Source organism: Doryrhamphus excisus, chromosome 5 (assembly GCF_030265055.1).
Source record: "Doryrhamphus excisus isolate RoL2022-K1 chromosome 5, RoL_Dexc_1.0, whole genome shotgun sequence".
NCBI lineage: Eukaryota > Metazoa > Chordata > Actinopteri > Syngnathiformes > Syngnathidae > Doryrhamphus > Doryrhamphus excisus.
The window spans coordinates 9,281,898-9,305,722 of record NC_080470.1 but is presented as its reverse complement, the minus strand read 5'-3'; the positions used below and the strand labels follow the sequence as shown (position 1 = coordinate 9,305,722).

Here is a 23,825-nt window from a genome sequence, read left to right as displayed (position 1 = left end):
CAATGGTGGACAGGAAGCACAACACACATTGGACCCTTTTTTTTTTTTTTTACAAACAGGCAACAATAAGGCTCTCTATTAAACAGTGCAAACTTGTTTCTCTCTTTGTGGATGAATTAATGAGCACTCTGTTAACAGGCCCTCAGGCTTTGTGTTCAATTTGACTGAACGTTTAGTTTAATGAGTGCATGTTTTAGTCACACTAATAAGACAAGGCACTCAAAAGCAGACAATGCTTCGCCCATGTCGTGTTTAAGCAGTTTTAGCAGTTAAAAATAAAATAAATAAATAAATATAATAAAATACAATAAATATAATAAAATACAATACAATGTAGTACAATCACGTTACACTTTTTACTACTAGAAATATGTTGTTGTTGTTTTTTGGAGGGCAATTTAGCAAGTCGTTTTCATTTTTCTGGTTTGTATTACATTAATTTATATGCTATGATACATTACTAAAAAAATCTATATCTTGTAATTGGGCTTTCTTTTTATCTTCAAAGAAACAACTAGCATGCACAAGCAACATAGATGCTACAGTATACACATTCATTGCTCGTATGGGCTTCATAAAACATTGCAAGGGATTTTATTCTCCAGTAAAACATTAGCACTTGTCATAAACCATTCAGTATTCTATATTCATGTGGCACAACCGTTGACAGCTCTCCCTTTCTTGCTTTTTTCGAGGACATTTTGGCTGGTCCACACAAGAAAAATGCAGCTTTAGGATGAGCTCCTTTCCTCCTTTGTGTGTGTGTGTGTGTGTGTGTGTCTTCGGGCACAGAGCATCCTCCTCTGTTGGAGCAGCCTGAGGGGATTTCTTTCATGCAGTCAGATGGCATCCAGGCGACCCCCTCTTCCCTTTTTTATAAGAGTTCTTTAACCTTGATAAATGAAGTTATAGGGCGAGAAGGGAAAAAAGTTGCAGAGAGGCAGGGATGAGAGAGAAAGCGGGAGCGAGGGCCACCGACTCCCCTCGGCTGGCTCGCTCTCAGGATCAATAACCTTCTGGGAGCTGCTGAGCACTCCTATCTGGCAAGGGATATATGAGGGGAGGTAAAACAAGAAACTGGAGTGTTGACAGTGACTTTCCACTGCCATCTTGTCACTTTATTTTTACAAAAAAGAATGCAAAAACTGGAGTTTGAGGTGACATGTCAATAATAAAGGATGCCCTCCCCATCTCAACCTTCATGCCACCCAGCCACCTATCCTCCAGGACAATGACTACACAGTCTCCTCTCACAGAGGTTGCACACTGTCGATACAAACCCTCAGACAAATGGGATTTGGCATGTTCAATGAACAGCGCTGCCAAATCCCTGTTGTGAAGTGCTGCAGAACCATATCTGTTTGCAGTGTGCCTTATGGCGCCGTTACTAACTGTTCCTTAAATATCCTCCATTACAGTCTAATAGGATTATCTGTTGCATTTTGTCATTGGATTTGAATACTTGTGGAGGGTATTATTAGGGAGCAGGAGGTAGATCACCTGAGATTTTGATCTGACCTGATTGCTGGCTGTGGTCTGGTGATCTGGCTCTAATCCTTCACCCCCCCCCCCCCTTCTCAGCATCCCATGCGTCTATCCTGGTCCTGCTGCTACTTTCTCCTGTCCTTAATTGAGTTAGGCATCAGTTGACTGCCCCTATCATTGCTAGAGAGCAGGTTGGACCTCCCTTCCCAGGAGGAGGGAGTATTGTCTACACTGGTTTGACTAGTGTAATCCTCTCCTACCACTACCACCAGGGACAAAGGGGCACTACCCCGACTGCCTTAAGACTTCTTTGCAGGACATTCACTCCCTGATGAGGGCCGTGCCCCAGAGTTCACTCTTAAACTTTGATATGTGCGCTTCTAAAGACATGATACACATTTTTAAAAGATTACTAACACACGGAGATACTGCAAAATTGCAGCATCAGAACCATAACAGTAGAGCTCACATTTATTATTAATCTGTGCTTTTCACAATGAACCAAGCGAACATCACCACCAAGCACCTGTGGTGCAACATGTAAATATTCTTAAGTGTTAAACGTAACCGCCCAGTCTGACTTACACTTTCACAGAAACAAACTCTGATATGACCTCAGAAGATTTGTAGTTTGAGTTAGTTCCTCCTTTCTGGATTAGTGCTGGTCACACAGAAATCACAATCTTTGCTTACATGTCATTTTTCTGTAGAAACAGCACAGACACAAAATGTCCGGCAATTTCCCACCTTCAAAAGTAATCTCTGGAGTCTGAGACACATAGTGAATAGAATGCATAAAATGCATGATAATTACATTAAAATACGACACCTACAGTTTCTAAATTTGTCAAAGTCTTTAAATTCCTTTAAAATAAAATGTATCACTTTTTATTCAAAATCGTACAAAATTCTCATTAAGAAAACTTTTTTGGACATGTACAAGTCCAATGCCGAACAGTATTACCACGAAGGACCCCAAGACCAAACCTTCCCTTGACCTCGTTTTCCCTTCACCCCTTTCTTCCTGATTCAACACTAACAAACCTTCTCTTCTCCCACTCCCTGTTTGCCTTTCACTGCTAAAACAGCTCCCTCCATCCATCCTGCGGGACAGCCACAATGCATGGGCCATGTCCCGCGGCAGCCACAAAGCAGCCCTGAACTAACAATATCACCAAGGCTGCCTGGAAGCCGCATAGGCCCATTGTGCTCGGTCAGAGGGGAGTTAACACCCATGTCTGAGCCCAATGAATAGCATTATTGTGTCTGAGACATGCAGCGCACCCCCTGGTCCCTCCATCCATGCCCCTCAAACCCAAACCACCACCCCCTTCTCCCTGAACTTCTCTCTTGGACACTCTGGCACCCACTTGGCTTCGATGTCCACCTTGAACTTTAATGCTTTACTTTTCCACTGGAAGCTAGTTATTAAGTTTCTTTTTTGTTTCTTAGGAACCTTTCAGTTTTGGATGAACGTTAAAGTGTTGGCACAATTTTGGAATAGTTTAGGTGGGGTGAGGGGTGGGCTTGCATGGTCCTTTCTCTACCCAAGAACACAATGGGAGCATGAATCCTTTAAGAAACAACCCCCTCGCGTCTACCGCCACCACCGCCAAACTGCTATTATCATATGAAGAGGTTAGCTGGATCCATCTGAATGATTGTAGATGACACAAAAGCTGAGATGTGCTTCTTTGACAAAGTTTCTTAAGACATTTCCATTCCTTCACATGCTCTTTGGCGTCAACACAGGCTAGATCTTACCTCTAAATGTTGTTTCTTTTACATTTTGTTGGATAAACTTGAAAATGTTTTGTTGTTTCATCAACATATTTAACCATAATTCAATGAAATTGACTCCCAAACTTTGGCCTGAAACATCGACCATTTTTCCTAAAACTATCACTTTCAAGTCTGATATTGGTTTGGGATCAAGAATCTGCCATCATTTGATTATCATTTGATTATTTTACATCTTCACACTGGAAGAAGAGGGAAAAGGGATGTGATCTTGAGTCGCAACACCACAAAAACAATGGGCCTTCTCATTGGCAAAAAGACACCTAATCATAAACCAAACAGTGACCCATTTGTTTGCTAAATTTAGAAAGTAACTTCTCCAAAATATAAAAATGTTATATATACCCATAAGGAACTGCAGGGAATGCCAACCACAACAGCAGAAAATTTTGACATCCACAAAAAGTTCTGCTCAAACTTTCTTCCTGTTAGAGGATAGTTTTTTTTCCTCTGTGACCAAACTGCTTGCTCATGTGGTTCATGTGGATCTCGATATACAGTATAAATACAAGAAGTTATGTTAAAGCTACCTACTCTATGTAAAAAGTTCCTTTTAGTTGTGATTATACAGTGTTACTATTGACAGTGATTGGTTTAGATGTGAACTCTTCCTTAGGCAAAGTCTTGTTAAAAACGCAACAGTGGTTAAAAACACACAACAAAATGGATAAGTGGAGTCAGTGCATGGGGTCATTATACAGAAATGATGACAGAAGCAGTTGAAATACACATTTGTCAAGAACTGTCAGCCCTTGTTACTTTCTGATAAAACTGCACAAAGTGCAGCAATGTCGTTGTGTCCTGTATAAAAAGCACAGACTGGTGATGAATGTCAGCGCTATACTGCAACGGCTCTGATGGTGCAATTTTGGAGGATTTCTGTGTGAGAAAGGCTAGTATCTAATAGCAGAGAGTTTGTTCGCTGCACACTGTTAACTGTCAGACCTCCAATCCCTGCGGCCTGCGCTCTGCAAAGTTAGTCGGTTCATTTTGCCAGCTGAGAGACTATGCCAGAATTTTCACCCATGACCTTTCGATGCTGAATTTCTCTTTAAAAAGTGAACATTAACAATTGTTTCTTTTGTTTGTATGCTGCAGAAAAATGATGCGGAAGAGGAGTGGGTGGAAGGAAGGATGGGAGAATTGCAGGAAGCGGCTGAACCCGGAGCAGGTGAACACAGATGTGGATCGCCATTACTGGTTCTCTGGCTGCCTTTCCCTTGGCCCCCGGCAATTGTGTTCAAGGGTCCCACAAAGCCGGCAGGGGCCAGCCAACATTTGCAGCAGAGTGGGCAGCCGAGGGCCTGGCCCGAGCCAGGAGAGAGGCAGGTGAGGCGGGCGAGCCGGAGCGCCCATCGCCGCCGGCAAGGAGCCTCTGCGCAGTGAAATCAATACGAAGGAGAGAGGCTAGCAGAGGTTGGCCAGAACCGCCTGCGGGCCCCTCTGAGCCCTGGGACTCACCACAATAGTGTTCCCACCTCCACCTCTTTCCAGCTTCCTTCAACAGCTCTGGCACCAGCCCGATCCAGAGCCATCACCGTTGCACCCGCCGCCCCACACAAATCTTTCAGTGTGGGTTCGGCCTTGAGGGAGTTTTGCCAGGAACATTTTGTCAGAGAGTCACAGAGGCGGGACACAAGGGTGGAAGAAAAGAATAAGCAAAGACGTGGGAAAAAAGCATGATTCTGTTTGAATGAGGATTCACAGGGAAAGAACGATAAACTAGACGATCCATCCAAGCCTGGTACACCTTCATCTCACGGGCCTGGATGAAAGGACAACTTTTTCTCCAATCTGTTATATCAGACTTTCTCTTTTTTATTGCTTTATATTTTCTGAGCTACACTAAGAGCACCCGCCTTCAGAGGATATGGAAGTGCAGTATTGATCCAAAAAGTGGAACGGTGGAAGGGGTCGGGGGGGGTTCATGGTTTCCTCTCTCTGGGTGGAAGCGGAACCCGAAGTCCACTACTCACTGCTGTAATGAATGGCTGTAAAAGTAACACTTGCGCTTGGCCTTTTTTTTTTTTTTTACCTACAAATGAGCTTAATAACAGACTGAGAAGATGTGACGCTTGGCTTTGGACCTAAAGCATCTGAACACAGAGAGTTCCTACTTTTTGGTGAGTACATCACAACTCTTTATTACCTTCGCCAATTGTTTTCATCTGCATAGGTCTGTTTGCTTTCCATTGACATTGTTTGATAAACACTCCTGCTTAAAATCTTAGGAACTGTTGAAAAAACAAGCATCAAAGTGAAATAGGCTGTTCATCAGTGTAAACAAAAAACAAAAAAAAAACATTGGATTGATGGATTGAGCTGTATAAGCAAGGCCTGTCGCAACGTGCCATTGCTGCTGAGGTTGGACACAGTAAGTCAGTCATTTAAAACTTCTAAAAAGATCCCACGGGCTATAGAATAAAAACATCAAGTTGGAGATCCCAAAACATTTCACTCTCTCTGAACCGGATGATGCGATTGGCTGTCCGTCAAGATGCAGGAGATCCTCAGCCCAAATGAAGGTTGTTACTGGTGCCGAGTGCAGTCCAATAATCATCAGACGGCATCTGCGAGAGAAGGGTTTTAAGAACAAAAAATGTCTTCAAAGGCCTCCCTCAATAGTACAAAATTGCCCGTTTGGAAGTTGCACGACAATTTGCTCCGCAAAACATTGAAAGGTGGAAGAAACTAGGAAATCCCACCTGATATGTTCCACACTGCACAGTGGAGGGGGTGCCATCATGATATTTTTCCTTCAATGGAACAATGGCCATTCAGGTTGTGCAGGGGTGTCAAAGAGCAGATCTAATGACAACAAGGTCAACACTGCAGTTCACACTGAGGAATAGCGTCACTCTTTTGGACAATCCTGTTTGTTTCCCTGATCTAAATACAATTGAGAACATTTGGGGGTGAATTACGAGGGAAGTTTACAAAAATGACCAGATGTGTTCGAGATAGCAGATGCCCTCCGTAAAGCAATCTTCACCACCTGTAGCAACATTACCACTAGCCTCCAGGAAGCACTGGCATTGAGAAAGCCCAGTCCTTTTTTGAAAATTTTAGTTCTATTTTAGGAGGGTTTTGTGTTTTTTTTTAAGATGACGATCCTTAACTTTTGATCAGCCGATGAACAGCCTATTTCAGTTTAATGGTTGTTTGCAATAAATTGCTCCCATTTCACTCCAATTTCTTTTTGCATTTTGAAGTTCTATTTGGAACCTCTTTAAGATCCAACAGCGCAAAATGTAAATTCTTGTAATTTTTCAACTGGTCTGAAAATGTTTTATCAGGATTGTGTCCTATTTCCGAGTAATGTCCATGTCCATGCCTATTCACCAGTTGTCCTCCACTAACGGCAAGTGAATGCCTGCTTTCATGTGGATGTGAAACAAATCTAGTCTATTGTTATTAACTCAGTTTAAACACACAAGAGTTCACACACAGCTGAGTCCATTTGTAGTCTGTAGCAAAACAGAAGCATCCACCGAGGCATACATTATGTCCCTCTGATGAAATCACAAGTTCTCTGTGTTGGAGAAAGCTCTTTGGTTTTGTCGAAATGGCGCTTCGCGTTTTGGTTGACATGTCATGTAATTGCTTGTCCACATCCATGTTGATGTTCCAGGGACCTGCTACCTAGTTTTGCTTTATTTCCCCATAATAGTCATTTTTATTTTTTTGTAACCCCAGTTTCACTTGACATAAATTGTGACATGGTGGTAAAAATATTATTTTTAAAATGCCCCTCATGCCATTGACAGGCCAAGTGACCAAGCCCTGGTAGAGGTCTTTGACCCACCAAATGCTTTTATTGTGTGATCAATTATGATAACCCTGTTAAAGTAGTGAAGGCGCTCTGTATAAATCCAAGCGTAGCTCCTCATAGATGCTGTGTGATCGTGCTGTTGTTATTGTGTGTACCAGTGAACTTATTAAAGCTCCACTGGCGCCTGCCAATCTCTTGGCACGCCCAGAGACTGGCGCCTTCGCTGTTTTTCGCCTGCGCCTGGCAGCGGCGGCGTGCTTACAAAATGGCCGATTGCTATCTGCCAGCTGTCTCGCTCAGCCAAGATGGCGCTTGCTCGGGCGGTCTCTTTAAGTGCCCACTGCCCATCTGCCCTCTAATTGTTTACACCTATGCAAATATCCTGTAATTGCATTGCATGGGTCGTCATTCTCACCCCTCCTTCTTCCTTTTTCGCCTGTAAATAAAGCCGCTAAATAAAAGCGATTCAAACCAACGCCATGCTGCAAGGCTACTGATTAAAATACGCAGCGGGGACAATTAGCGGGTGAATGTCGCCTGCCAGCGTCTTTGCATTTTAAGCTCACCTCATTACCTATGCAAATGCTGCTTTCTGGCTTCGGATGCTAGCTGAGAAGCGGAGCACCGCCGCTGTCACTCTCTCCTATCCCATCCAATCCTTGTGCCCCGCCATTTCTGAGACGCCGCCGTTGTTGCTGCATTGTGCCATATGTGACATCTGTGCAGGGCTTCATTACCAACCTCCGCTGACAGGCGCACTGTAAAGGAAAGAGAGGCCAATACATAATGACCTCATTAGCATGCTCGGCACTCCCTGCTATAGGCCCTGGTGTGCTGCTGCGCCGTGGGACCCAGCAGTGTACGCCCTTCTCACAGCACTCAGCATGCAACATTGTGTTAACACTCCCCCCTACCCCGCGCACACACACTAACACACACACAATGCGGCGCTTTATTACGCCTTGTCAAAGCGCAGGGGGATCAGGGCTATCCTTACAGAAGCAGCAGGATGCAGGCTGTCCGGTGGCCGACTTGTCGCTGCTTTAGAACCTTAAAACGTGCTGGTGGGTGCACCCTCCCCTCGCTGCTTTTGTGCCCTGTGTTTATGTTTGTGTGCGATTGCCCATTTCATGGTGAGCCCCTCAGGTATTTGTGGTCGTTTTCACCTGTCAGGGCTAATTAGCAGAAAGAGCCTCTCTCTCTCTTTTGCTCTGTGCGCGCCATGGAAGTAGGCCATCATCCCCTCTGAAGACTCTCTGCATGCTGCCTGCATGGAGCTGCAATGTCACAACATATAGAATCATCTTCTTGCAACAATGTTTAGAGGATTTTATATGAAAAACACAACATATTTTACAAAAGGCAGGGCAAAGCAAGTTTATTTACAGTATGCAAGGTAATTCAAAGTGCTTTACAGAACAGGGTAAACTCATTTCATAAAATCATTCCGTTCCAGTCGTCTATCTTGCTGGAGACAAAGGCATGGATTAGTCTAAATCTGTTTTAGACACTTCCCTTGATTTTGGCAATGCCTTTTAGGTGGTAAAAAGCTGCTGATGTTATAGATTGAATGTGGCTGTTAAAGTTCAGATCTGAGTCCATTATTACCTCTAGATTTCTAACCTGATGATTAGGTTTTAGAGAAAGGGTCTTAAGGTGACTAATAACAATTTATCTTTGTTTCTGTGGGCCAAAGACAGTGATTTCAGTTTTCTCTGAGTTTAGCTGGAGAAAGTTGTCTTGCATCAACACGCTGATCCGTTTGATGCAGTGACTAAGTAAACCTTCTGGACCCTGTTCACCTGCCATCTGTGATACTGTAGCTCTGAGTGTCTGCATAGTTCAGCTATACATACATATTACTGCTACGTATTAGCTGCCTTAAAGGAATCATCTACAGATTGAACAATAGGGTTCCCAAGATTGACCTTTGGGGAACTCCACAGGTCATAGTCATTAACTGAGAAATAGTTTCCAATTCCTAAGAAGTAGTTCCTTTCCTCCAGGTAGGACTTGAAGCAGTTTAGACCAGTATCAAGAGATTCCCATCCTGTTTTCCAACCTCTGTAATAAGATCACATGGTCAACTGTGTCAAAGGCAGCACTCAGGTCTTGCAGAACTAAAACTGAGACTTTGCCCGCATCTGTGTTCCGACGGATATCATGTGTCACCTTGTACTGAGTAGCGCAGACAGAGACGTGTCTTCTAAACAATCAAGTGCCAGTTTTGCTTAACAGATTAAGCTATTACCTTATATGGAGGTCTCACATAATAGAAAATCTAGTGGTTCCATCCCACAGCATGTCTACTATGTTTTTGTGGAAGTATTTCGCAGCAGTATGAACCTTTGTTTTTGGGTTGTAAATGTTTGAAATCCTTCTGTACTGCATGGACCCTGTGCCAACACTTTGAATCATAACTTATGTTCAATTATAGTTATGTATCTTTAAAAAAAATAGAATTTTAAGAGAGGGTTTATTTATGGCCCAGGCCCTTTCAACTGCCTTATTCAGATTGAATGCAGCTTTTTATTTGCTTAGCTATTGATTGTGTGTGTGTGTTTGTGTGTCGCACTGATGTAATACTTGCTGAAAGCATTTGCAGCCATCGCTCAATTCTTTTCTGGCCCATTCCACTTGTCTTGCTCTGGTTCTTGTGAGCTAGCCAAGGAGCCCACTCAAAATGTGTCCTATTGGACACATTATATTATTCATTACACATTATATAATATTATTATATTAATATAATCTTCTCTTTCATGTGTTAAGCCATTAATACAAAGGTTTTAAGTTTAAATGCTGTTGAGGTAACTGTATTACTGTAATTTAATTGAGGAATCGTCTCCTGTTGCTTCAACTCCAGAGCCAACTTGAAGTCTGATTACAGTCATGAGGGCGGGAGGGGAGGGGGGGTTTGACGGTGGGGGTACATTGCTCCGAGTCAGTGATTATGTCATCGCAACAGGCTGCAAACGCTCCGCCTGGCCAGACAGCACTGAGGGCAGAATTATGAAGCCCGAGTGGAATGGAAGCTGCATGGGGAAAAAAAAGGAAATGAAAATGGAGTAGTGCTGTATGTGTGATTAAACTGCCTGCTTGCACTGAAGTGAAAGGCCACGCTGCTCTACACAGACATGACCGTAATGAAACTGTGGAGTCTGAGGGGCTTGCTGTTCCCCCATGTATGATGTATGGTATGTATAGAGCTCATGGTCTCGTGGCAGCTTAGTATGATTTTGTGCTGAAAGTAATGTACAGGAATTAGTAGAATGATAAAAGACTTCATTCACAAGTGAATTTTCTGGGAAAAATATGCCTGAGCCCTTTTGAAAAAAAAAAGTTATTATTAAATGCAGTATTATGAAACATATTAGACTGGTATTTTCCATGTTATAATAATAATAATATTACATATGATGTAATACAATGTGTACAAATGAAAAATCTGACAGTAATAATAATACTAATAATAGATATTATTATTATTATTATATTATTTATAATAACATATTATATTATATTATATTATATTATATTATATTATATTATATTATATTATATTATATTATATTATATTATATTATATTATATTAAATTATATTATATTATATTATATTATATTAAATTATATTAAATTATATTAAATTATATTATATTATATTATATTATATTATATTATATTATATTATATTATATTATATTATATTATATTATATTATATTATATTATATTATATTATTATTAAGATTATTATTATTATTACTTGGCTATACTGAGCTTATATTGCTCTAGTCTTAACAAAATGTAGACCATAAGCTTGCTGGATTGAATTCTTGGTGGCTGAGAAGTTAAGGCATTGGACTGGAAATCCAATGGGGTTTCCCTGTGCAAGTTCGAATAATGTCCATGATGCTTTGACTTTCTGGAATTTTTTCTTGTGGGACTAGTATAGGCTCATCCTACTTATGACTATTCATTTTGATGTTGTATCATACACACAGCGGTCACCACATGATCTGCACATGATCTGCTCCAAAGCAAATTCATTCATTCATTCATTCATTCATTTTCTACCGCTTTTTCCTCACGAGGGTCGCGGGGGTTGCTGGAGCCTATCCCAGCTGTCTTTGGGCGAGAGGCGGGGTACACCCTGGACTGGTCGCCAGCCAATCACAGGGCACATATAGACAAACAACCATTCACACTCACATTCATACCTATGGACAATTTGGAGTCGCTAATTAACCTAGCATGTTTTTGGAATGTGGGAGGAAACCGGAGTACCCGGAGAAAACCCACGCATGCACGGGGAGTCCAAAGCAAATTGTTTCACAAATTATTATTTACAAAGCTATGCTCAGTTTTGATGGACACTGCATGTCAGAGAGGTATTCAATTCACAATATTATGTTGGCGGTAGTGATATCAAATTTCACTGCATCATAATTCAGGTATTTTTTTTTCACCTCACGGGTTTATACAATGTGGCATTACAAAGCTAAACAAAATAAGGTGTTGAGTGTAATCTTGCCAAATCGAGTGTTGTGGTCCAACTGCAGATACTTCATGTCGGCCATCAAGCGTGGAAACGGGCTGAGTGATGATGATGATTATGACGAAGGGGGTGTCCGTGCCGTGGAGGAAGTTGCACTTATTATGTGGCTAGACAGCCCATCTGCACTGACGTCCATTCAGAAACAGGTTAGGACTGACCCGAGGGGTCAAGGTCAGGGGTGCGGTGGGGGCAGGAGGACTGTCTTTATGTGTGTGTGTGCATCCCCCAGCTGGCCGACTGTCTGGAAGCTGCCTCTGTGTTTGCTTATTTTATAAGCTGCTTCTTATTGCTTCGCTCCACGGACAACTTGAAGCAAGGGAGAAAACAGGGGAGTTGATGGGGGGGGGGGGGTTGCGCCAGCCACCCAGCCTATGGCCCATCTCCAGAAGAGCCAGAAATCGGTAGCTCACCCTCCTGGTCAAACAACCCACCCCCTTGCCCTTCCAGCCCCACAGAGTGAAACCCAGTCAGACACTTTGACAGCCCCCCTACCTCCACCCACGTCTGTCTCAGTCTGCTGCTTCCTGTAATTTAACATGTCAGCTCAGGTTCATCTTGTGTGCACCCCAAGTAGATAGCTTGTGTACCTTTTATACTACTTTGGCTGCAACAATGCACGTACAATTGTGTAAAAGCCACCTCTTCACAGAGTAAAACAGTAAACAATAGGAAAGAAGTGATGAACAGGTGAGGTTTGTGCCTGACGCACAGCCATAAGACCATGCTGATGTGCATTTTGTTTGCTCTATGTTGTATTCTGGTGGTTTATTACTATATACAGTATATATATATTACATGTGTAGACTGCATTTCAGACAACATTATTAAATAACCGATATTGTAAATTCAAGTTAAATATCAGTATTGCACAAAATAAATAAGGCAATAACATGTATACTGTACATCTGCATTTTTGCACAAACGGGAAAGGAGAGATAAGAGAATTATCTTATTTTCTTATACATGACAGATGTATAAGAAAATGTATAAGAAAATATGTATAAGAAAAGATGTATAAGAAAAGATGTATAAGAAAATAACATCAAATTCTAATCAATATTAAGACTGCACAAAATAAATAACTGCATGTAAAAAATGTAAAAAAATGATAAAATATCTAAATTGTGCACATTCTTATCTATATAAGACCTACACTGCACATCACACACTGTGCTTGCCGATATGTTACCAATAGTGTTTTAAAAGAACAAATTGTACAAAAAATGTCTATATTTCACAATTATCAGTTTACTGGCATTCATAACTGTGACTCACCGCTGTCTTGTATCCACGTGCATGCCAGCACTTGCACACACACACACACACACACACACACACACACACACACGAGCAGCCTCTGAGATGCAACCAACAATTCACATTCAATTTGGTGTTATGATTGACGATACATTCAACGGTAGCAAACATTAGTTGCTAAACTTTGCTGACAACAAACATAACCAGTCCGTGTGTGCAGTACTTCAGCATAGTTAATGTACTAAAAGTAGAAGGCGGCGGGATATAATGGCGTCTCTGAAGCATATAGTACCTTTAAGACACTTTAGGTACACTTTAGGTACCTACTGTATGTATTTACGCTTTGCCATCTTATGTCCGAATGACCTGTTTTGGATATGTTGACCTACTAAGTTGAGAATCACTGCTTTAAAAGGTTAACGGTGTGGAAAGCCTATGCAGTTTTCTTTCTGGAAAAACCTCTATATGGGGAAGACAATGCAGTTCTGTCTTTTCACTGTGACCATGTGGTGCTGACACAAATATTAAAAGTCCTTTTCTTTTAAAAGGAGGGACTGCAGTATGTGTGAGGAAAGCGGAAAAAATATGGAGGACGGGAGGAACGCTCCCATTCTTCATCTAAGGGGTGGGCGGGACTTCTGCTTCATTAGAGCGTCTGAAAGAAGGAAGCGCTCTCTCTCATCACCTCAATAGACGACGCCCCCTTTTCTCCTCGCCACAGCCTGGAGGCAGGAGGTGGGGGTTGAGGGGAATGCTCCACCACAAAACCAACCTTGTATCAACACCAACCCCCCCCCCCCCTTCCCAACCTCCTCCAGCTCCCCATCGTCTCAGCTCTCATGTTGAAATCAAGCTTAGTGATGGCAGTTTTTGTGACCACCTCCCCCATCGGCCAAAACCGCTCCACCGCTTATTCACTCACCTTGTTCACACACACACACAGCAGCCACCCACTGCTTAAATCCCTATCAGCATGTCAACTTAAATGTCTTCCCAGCTGGGGTTGACACACAGCCGTGCACACACATGCACGTGCACGGCACACACAATCTTTTGCTAGCTGCCGGGCTTTAGCCTTCCTCCTCACTGACCCTTTCCACCTCACGTTTTGCTCTCTTATCCCATTCCACCGCCTCTCCTCCTGACTATATCTGCACCCACTTCACTCCCTCTGTTGCCTATATACTACTGCTTTTATTATTATATCATTATGCAGTTTTGTAACATGCTTTCGTCAAACGGCATTCTACACCTCGGGCAATGCACGCAAGCTCAGCCTTTACATCTGTGTGATTGAAAAGTTGCAGGAATCCCATCCTCTAAATTTGTCACGGCAACAGCTCTGGTCAGTTTATCTGCTAATAAAATCAGCTGCTGAAATATTTGCAGTCTGAAATAAGGTCCCATTTTTTTGTATTTTTGATCTACTACTACGACATAATATAACAAAAATGTGGTCCATTTAATATATCACCTTAAAGCAACACTAAGGGACAGTTCCTGCTTTTTTCTGAAATGTATATTTCTGAAATGTAATTGACTTTTAGTAACTTTTTCAACAACATATATCAAGATAAATGCGGGTGTTTATTTACTCAACTGCAGAGACTACTGGGCATTTACTCTGCTGTGAGAGTTGTTTCTGCCTCAAATAAGCTGTTTCTATTTTTGTGTCCTTTTATGTCCTGTTTATGTTTGTGCCTCCAGAATCGACACTCATAGTGTTAAATATGCATGCAAACAAAGATAAGGTCAAAGCCTAATGAAGGCACGCTAAACAGTCTGTACGAAGACAAAGGCAGCACAGATTAGGCAGTACTGTATCCTGGCTGGACCATCAATACTATACAACATAAAATTATGGTAGACCTTTTTTCTTTTGTCCCACTAAAACCACCCATTTTTCCTAATCCATCCATTCAATTGTTACTATTTTTGGGGGGTGTCAATGTCAAGTACAGTGCATTCTCATGCGGCTTTGTAGCCACTATGAGTATGCATATGTGTTCTGCGTGTCAGCGTGCTAGCAAACTCACTAGCGACGCACACGGCATGGCTACATTCGCTCTAGTGAATAAACCCTGTGTCTGTGCTTTGATGTGCACAAGCCCTTTATTTATCTTTCTTTCTTTTTTCATCAGGCACTAAGAGGACAGCACAGGAATGGTGACTGGGGTCCTTGCTGCATGCACGTGGCAAGATGGGAGGAGAGCAGGAATACGAGGAACACGGTGTGTGGATGCACATACTATGATGACTTCGATACAATTATGCTAACACATGCACACACACACAAACACACACATGCGAATTCTTTTCGGCTCATCTGAACTTGACGCTATGTGCAAGTTCATTGTTATTCATTTGACTGTCGTCCTGTGAGCCCTGTGAGACTCCTCCAGTCTGGGATTCCCAGGCAAGCCACACACACACACACACCCATTGTTTCAGCATCAGGATGTCTATTTGATGTGTGTGTGTGTGTGTGTGTTCCATCCAAGCTTTACGTGTGTTGTGATGGTGAGCAGGTGACCTCATACATGTGTACATATGTAACTCCCTTAAAAAAAATTAGCACCTCTACCCAAATTACACAAAATAAGGTTGTTTTTTGTTATTCTGTGAAAAAGAACCCCCCCTTTTTACGAGGTTGTTGTAAAAAATGTAGCTTAAGTCCTGCAAACACACAAGCAGTATTTTAAATGATCTGTTCCGTTGTTCTTTCACAAGAAGAGTCCATAAAGAGGCGTTTTAAGACAAACAAGCTTGAAATGGCCCAAGCCCTCTTTTCACTTCTCTACACCCCTATTTAAATGGGTGGTTCCCATGGCAATGTGGTGTGGCGCTTCATTGGGAGGCCGCCAATGTTCAAGTCACGGTCACTTCGGTCGTATAATGGAACCCAAGAATTGATCTAATGATAGATGTCTTTGCATCTACGTATGGGTGCACTCGCACCTAGCAATCAGTGCCGTGCTTGGGCATACTTCACACCTAAAAGTCTGGTCCACAAAGCTCATGTCATTCCTGTTCACATCTGGACAGATGCATGCTCTCACAATAGACGTGTTATATAATTACTGTAATATCGTTACACCTTTCATAAGATAAACAAACCAAACAACTTAAAATAAGACTTGAAATAATTCACAAAGTCAAAGAACATAGTACTCTCACTCACATACAGGAGCAGGCATGCACACAAAATAAATTGGTTCATGTAATTACTGTAATATGATCGCTTCTCCCGCTGTTTATTAATAATAACTGCCACCTTTCTCAATGCAAATACGATTCACAATAAAAAAAAAAAACTTGAAATAATCCACAAAGTCAGTGAAGTTGCAGTAATAGAGCATTTTATAGTTGTTGCACATGTAACGGGGCAAGGATCCAGGGGTGTCCAAACTTTTTCCACAAAGGAATGAGACGCAGGCCACCAATGGAACCCCTGACTACACTTTGGACACCCATAGTCTAAACAAAGAATGAAGAAGCACGTAAAAACTGTTAGTACACTGGTTTGTAACTGTTAAGCATCCACGTATTGACTGCTTCGTAATGTATGAGCTACTGAATGATTTGGAGGGAGTGAGTGCGGCCCAGCAGGGGAGTTAGATGGGATTAGTGCCCGAAATGTACACTTGTCAAGGACGTGTTTAAAAAAAAAAACATGGAGGCTTCAGCAGCGATGTGGTCCACCACTGTTGTTTTGGTTGACATACTTGTGCATGCCTACACCGAACATGCATGTAAGTCTGTTTTAGCATTTATTTACCTGCAACCAATAAGCTTCGTTCTCAGTGACAAATGTTTTCAGTGACACCCTTTTTGATCTATTTTCAGTTAAAAACCACATCAATGTCCCCTTTACTCATACCTATCTATTCACAAGTCACTTGCAGGCAGAAAAATCCCGGACATTATTATTTATTGTACCACAACACATCTCCTGTACATTGTTGACAAGCCATTTGCAGCAAGGTCACAAAAGGGCCGTGTCTTTCATTTTCAACCACCTTGTGTCTTTTTCACACAATGCCACACCTTATATCACATTTGTCACCACATGAACTGTTTGTGTGCATACGTCTGATACAAGATGTGTACTGTCAGAGCTATTAACGTACCGTCTAAATGCATCATAGCATTCAAGCGTCACCCCACAACACACACATTAAATGGACATAACATTAGGTACACCAGTTTGAATACACTCAGTACCTAACCAAGTGGTTAGTGCGCAGGCCACACACCTAGGAGACCGGAGTTTGATTCCACCCTCGGGTATCTCTGTGTGGAGTTTGCATGCGTGGGTTTTCTCCGGAAACTCCGGTTTCCTCCCACATTCCAAAAACATGCTAGGTTTATTGGCGACTCCAAATTGTCCATAGGTATGAATGTGAGTGTGAATGGTTGTTTGTCTATATGTGCCCTGTGATTGGCTGGCCACCAGTCCAGAGTGTAACCCGCCTCCCGCCCGAAGACAGCTGGGATAGGCTCCAGCACGCCCACGACCCTCATGAGGATAAGCGGTATAAAATGAATTAATATTTAATCATTTGGCCAGCAAGTGTATGGGCCTCTTTTCCTCGGTTACTTTTTAGGCTGTGGTATAATTAGTATGCAGCAGGGAGGCAGCCATCTCTGAGGATGTACTAGAGAGCCAGACTGAGAACTTGAGTGGGGTAGGGTGTGGGGGTGCCCCCCTTTATAGGCTGCTCCTGCACCCAAACCTCAATGGGACGTCAGGCGGCGAACAGCATAGCCTGAATGGCTTGCCGAGTTGAGAGCCCACCCCCACCCCCTGAAAAAAACTACCCCCCTCGCTTCTCAGACCCATTGAAGGGGTCCCAGACACCCTCCTTGTCAGCCACTGCACTCTGCATAAATTACACCCAAAAACCTCCCTAGTGTCTCGTCTCTCCCAACCAACACACACACCTCCCTAAGTGACTGTATTCCAAGCAAAACAGCCCTTATTTAGCCCCCCAAAGGACCTCCTCTCCTCAAATCCTGCACATTCCCTCCTCATATTTACCACTAAATCTCTCCCACTCAGCCTCCTTTATATTCCCCACGTTCCCTCTCCCATATTCACTCTTCCTCCTCCTTCTATTCAGCAAGGATACTGTTTACATCTGTTTTCTAATCACCATCAGAGCCTCTCTAGACCTCACAGATGTTGTAATAATGCTGAGGGATTAGCAGGTTTAACACTGAGGCCTATTTAGGGAGAGTTTCTTCCCCTCCTGGGTGAATCCCGCCTCTTCCTCTTGTCTTTGACCTCTTCTTCCTTTTCTGTTCTCTCTTCTTCTGAAGATCCCGCATCATGCAGAGCTCTAACATTTATCTACAGTACATTTGCCATTTACACAGAACCTAACAAATAAGCGTATAGTAATACATCAACCCACAATTTCCAGGATCGCTTTTTTAATTGTATATGTTTTACTTTAGTGAGTGTGAATGGTTGTTTGTCTATATGTACCCTGTGATTGGCTGGCGACCAGTCCAGGGTGTACCCCACCTCTCGCCCAAAGACAGCTGGGATAGGCTCCAGCACCCTTGTGAGGAAAAAGCGGTAGAAAATGATTGAATGAATGAATGTTTTACTTTAGATAGTTTGTAAAGACGTGGCCTTGGAAAAACACTTGTATTTTTCTATTATTTTATTTCCTTCTATTAGACTTTGGAATGGAAATAATAAAAAATCATAATAATAATAAATACTACAAATATATTTTTTATTTTAATTAATTTTTTAAATATATTCTATTTTAGTTCATATTGGCATGGTATTGTAAAGAATGTTTTAGGAAGTTATATTAAGGTATTTAATTTAATTAAAATATATATATTTTTAAATGTTTATAGGACAAAGCATCCACTGCTGTTGCAGCTAGCATAATTTCTTGCAACGGTAACACCCCTTTGCGCCTCTAAAATAAAATATAATTAGATAGTCCTCCACGACTCAGCGTCACGCCGTCCTGTTTTATGACCAAGCAGATCCAGAGTCTGTGTGTGCGTGTTTGGGGTCAATCTATTTCTGTCTGGAAGCTAATCCCAAAGGTGATATTAGTCTGGTACGGGGGCAAACACCCCACCCCCTTACTCTTCTACATATTCGTGTGTGTGTGTGTGTTGATGCTAAGCTGCAGGCGTTAGGGTCAACCCGGAAGCCCAGACAGACTCTACCTTGACCTCTGACCCATCACTGTCTGATAGCTGTGGTTGGGAATGGGGGTGGGAGGGGAGGGGAGGGGAGGGGAGGGTGGGGGATAGGGGTCACACACGCCATTGATGCAGACAGCTGATAGACACACAAACAAACTACAGATACATAGACATATGTTGTTACTCTGTCTGATGTGCATCCTTATCGGGCGTGTGTGTGTGGAGCATTGGCTTCCACAACTCACACATGCATAACAAACTGATTCTGACTGAAATCACCACCGTTTTGTTATTTCAAACTCAAATCACACCTTGTTATCCCTCCACAGATTGAAGCCCCACCATGATGATGGAAAGCAGCGATCAAGCAGACGCCCCTGCAACAAAGTGTTCTTTTTGTTGTTATTTTTATAGGTTTGGTGGAAGACACCAGCTGGAAAACATCATTTCATGGATTTTTGCATGTGAGCAGGTAAGTCAGAGCAGCTTCCAAAAGGTGTGTTTAGGGGCATTTTAGAGAGAAGATAATAATAATAATAAAAATAATGTAGCACCCAAAAAGTACAAATAAATATACACTACTGCAATGATATTGACACATATACAAACTGATAGAGAACACAACAAACATGGTTTCATTATTATAATAACAAATTCTGAACACAGTATATTCCAATAGTATGTATAAAAGTGTTCAAGTACTAGGTTTCAGATTGGATTCGTTTAATAAGTATTGCAGTTATATTTTATTATGGAATTTATTGTAAAACAAAAAAAACATTGCAAAATGTGTGTGATTTCAATAAATGGCTGAATTAAAAACCTGCTTTTGTTTGTTTTTTTGTCTTCCTCATAATATTCCTGCTTGATATGTTGAATGTTTGCATATCTTTTGACAACACAACAGTAAACATCTCATCTAATGAAGCCCCAAAACTCATAAACACATCCAAGTGACCAATAAACTGTTCCTATTTGGGTTCTACTGTGTCAGCTATGCATTGGATATCCATATAAAACAATTGCAGCATTTATGCATTGGGTTTCTGCTTGAGTTGTATGTTTTGAAAACAATGGTCAGTCACACCTTGAAGTGGACATTAATTGCCAATCATTGTGTTTGGGCTTGTTTAGCATTAGCTGCCGTTGGAGTTGGAAAGGCAAGGTGAGTAGCGGAGAGTGAGAGTTGTGGACCATCATACAAACCACCTTCATAACTACAGTGACGACCATGATCAGTACAATGTAACCAGAGTTAAAATCCCCAATCTTCCCCACACTCTTCTTGGCCCTTGAATGCAACATGTCTCATGACAGGCTCACCTGATTTCAACTAGCTAATCACAAGATCCACAGCACTATATAAGCTACCCTGATGTCATTCTACTGTGGGATAGAAGCCCAGGGATGCTGGCTACAGGTCACTGTTTCCAAACAATTTGTTTTTTATTGGGACCAGACCATTGCCTTTTTTGGGGGGGTCTTTTGTGCTTTTTGAATCAACTAAACCGTTGAGTTGAATCTAATAGTGACAATGTTGCTAGCTTTATACTGGGTTGATTTCTGATGCTAACACATGTTGGGAATGGTTCTATGGAAGTTTTTGGAGTATTTAAAGGTGTTGGTTTGCTAATGTTAGGTTAACATTAGCATTGTTAGCCTATTTGATATGAAGTGGATTATTTAGTTCATGCAGGCTAAGTGCCCTGCCTGTGGGATCCAATCCTTTGATGGTGAGCTAAGAAACAAGGCCAGGAGTCTGGACACCCTGCTTCAATTTATTCGCCTACGGTGGCATTTACCCAAAGCTCATGACCATAGGTGAGGGTAGGAATGTAGCTCGACCGGTAAATTGAGAGCTTCGCCATTCCGGTCAGCAGTCTTCACCACCACGGACTGACGTAGAGTCGGCATCAGTACCCCAAGGTACTTCAACTATTCCACTTGGGGAAGGATCTCATCCCTGACCCGGAGATGGCACTCCACCCTTTTTCCGTGTGAGAACCAGGTAATGTGGATGGTGAGGGTCAAAGGTCACGGCTCGATGAAGTCAGCAGGACATCTGCAAAAAGCAATCACTGGAAACGAGTCCGACGGCAATGTTCCAACTGTTGCTGAAACTGGACATCACTTGACATCAATATTTTGATCTGCCACAATAATGAATTTAAATACCTTCAGTGAGGGTTTTTCTGAGCAATATTTAGGTGGATTAAAAAGATTAATTCAATCAATTACATCTTATAAGGAATTAATCTCTTGATAGCACGAATGATACGTCTTCATCTTTATAATGTCAAGGCTAAACGATCCTTTGCACTAATCACTTGAGCATGTCAATGGAGATTTCCATATTAATTTAGCTAATGAGACTTCTCATTGCTATGCTAATTGTCTGTTTTGACTTTTTTGCCAAAAACATTCATTTTCTCTCAGGGTCTTCAATTAAAATTGAGTACGTTCCATCAATGCAATTTTTTTCCCCACATCTAGATCCAAACCTCATTTTGCCTAAATCGCATCAAACGGACCGGTTTGTATGACTATGAAACATAATAAACCTCAGCACTTATCCTTATTGTTTCAATATGACACAATTACCTTGGCACCTACGATGCATTTATTTCTAAAAAAAAAAAAAAAATCACATAAGTTATGTTTGACTGGACAAACAATGAAATAAACAAAAATGTAGTTAAAACTACTGTCACCTCAAGGTCAAAGTTGGCCTACACGTATGTGAAGATCAACTACCTTATGCACTGACGGCTGAGGGGAAAAAAACCTCCCAGGCTAATGATAATTGGGACACCACACAGCAAAATTATCGCTGTAGCTCCTTATTTGTTGTGGGCAGGGGAGAAATTCATTGTTCCGTCCTTTTGGATTAAATGAACTTTCCACAATGGCATTTCCCATATTACTTGTATAAGATTGGATGTTCAGGACATGACCACTACCAAAACATGCTGTGCCTGTCACTCATGCACACCAAAACAAACTATATAACCAATCATAACTTGGTATTCATATTGTGTATTTTGTACATTGTTTGAATTCGATAGTGTGGTGTTCTTTTGCGCATTAGATAACTGAGTCTGGAGTGCATCATCTGATCACCCATACGGTATCCACTCTGCACACTTGCAGGCCTCTATCTCCCCTTCTAACCTAGAAGGCTTGGCTAGGCCTCTGTGGCGCTACATTGTGTGTGTGTGTGTGTGGGGGGGGTGTCGTGGCCCTGAAAGAAAGTAGGAGATTATCCCATTCTGCGTGTCCAGTCACCAGTGCAGTATCGACCCCGGTGGCCCACCCAGGGTGCACCCATCCAGCCGTGAGATGGTCTGATATACATGCTCACTGGCCATGTTGGATTCCCGCACACTCATCAGTGTTTTTTTTTTCTCTCAAAATACAGGAATGACCGCCAATACATGGCCACACATGCACACACTTGAAATACGGTGACCATCAAGTCGTTTTGAGTGTCCTGCGAGGCGAGGCGGAGGTCATCAGGGAGGTGGAAAAGCTCTTTAATGGTGGGAATGATAGCATAACACCTATAGATGGAGTCACGGATCACATCGCATGCAGTTTGGGTACACTTGTACAACTCTCTGATGATGGACCGCTTACTTCCATGAGTGCTGCTAAAGTGGAAGAAACCAATATCCTTTTGTAGGTTTTTGTTCTTTGCACTGCGAATGAGCTTGAATTCCAAGGACATGAAGTTACCATTTTACTTATGTTGATGCTAATATGTTGTTGTTGAAATAAACACTCAAATACAAATATATAAGGCATTAAGGTGTACTTAATTTGTGATATGTAGTATTCTACACTGGTAATGAGGTGTCAGTAGGTGAAACATACAAACATCAGACTTGACTGCTGGAACAATAGGCTTTTATTGCAGGTTTCAATTATGGCACAGACTTTTTGGTTTTTGTTCTTAAAATCCTTCCCTTTGAGCCGAGGGTCGTCATGTCTTGATGGACCACGAATCGCATCCCACGGTTCAGGGCTGGTGACTTTTTTTTTTTTTTTTCGGTCTGCAACTTGACTTTTTTGCTCCATGAACCTCAGGATCTTTGAAGAAGTTTAAACTGACTGCTTTCCAATAATTTAATGCTTCGTTGCAATAAGTTATATTTCCTCAGTATAATTTTTGGGGGGATAATATTCCTCTTTATATACTTTAATGTGGGCTGCATGGAGGATGAGTGGTTATCACGCAGGCCACACAGCTAGGAGACCCGGATTCAGTTCTGCCATCTCTGTGTGGAGTTTGCATGTTCTCCCCGTGCATGCGTGGGTTTTCTCCGGGTACTCCGATCTCCTCCCACATTCCAAAAACATGCTAGGTTAATTGGTGACTCCAAATTGTCCATAGGTATGAATGTGAGTGTGAATGGTTGTTTGTCTATATGTATGTGCCCTGTGATTGGCTGGCGACCAGTCCAGGGTGTACCCCGCCTCTTACCCTAAGGCTCCAGCGCCCCCCACAACCCTTGTGAGGATAAGCGGTAGAAAATGAATGAGTGAATATACTTTAATGTATATTCATGTATGTGTGGCGCATTGTCCTCTTACATTCCATTTTTATGGTCATTAAGCATGTATTTTTTAATGCATAGAATATATACAAAAAATAAAAGGTGGAAAAAAAGAAAAATCACACCATAAAAAAGATTAGCACCTTTGTCAGCTAATTGCTTCCCCACTGTTTGTGTTTATATAAACATCCTTGGCAGTTGGCAACACAAAGGACTGAAA

General features: G+C 41.9%; 2 long non-coding RNA genes across 2 annotated transcripts in view; one reads left to right on the top strand and one right to left on the bottom strand.

The window, feature by feature from the left end:
* Positions 1-22,842, top strand: part of LOC131129894 (uncharacterized) — a 34,415-nt gene extending 11,573 nt beyond the window's left edge. The window contains exons 3-6 of the long non-coding RNA XR_009129916.1: positions 4,384-5,408; positions 15,011-15,100; positions 19,379-21,057; positions 22,468-22,842. This is a non-coding gene — a long non-coding RNA (uncharacterized LOC131129894). The remainder of the gene's footprint in view (positions 1-4,383; positions 5,409-15,010; positions 15,101-19,378; positions 21,058-22,467) is intronic.
* Positions 5,444-7,927, bottom strand: LOC131129895 (uncharacterized). The gene is made up of 3 exons (XR_009129917.1): positions 7,632-7,927; positions 5,991-6,093; positions 5,444-5,855 (listed from the first exon to the last, which is right to left on the bottom strand). It is a non-coding gene; the product is annotated as an uncharacterized LOC131129895 (long non-coding RNA).
* Positions 22,843-23,825: the final 983 nt, after the last annotated feature.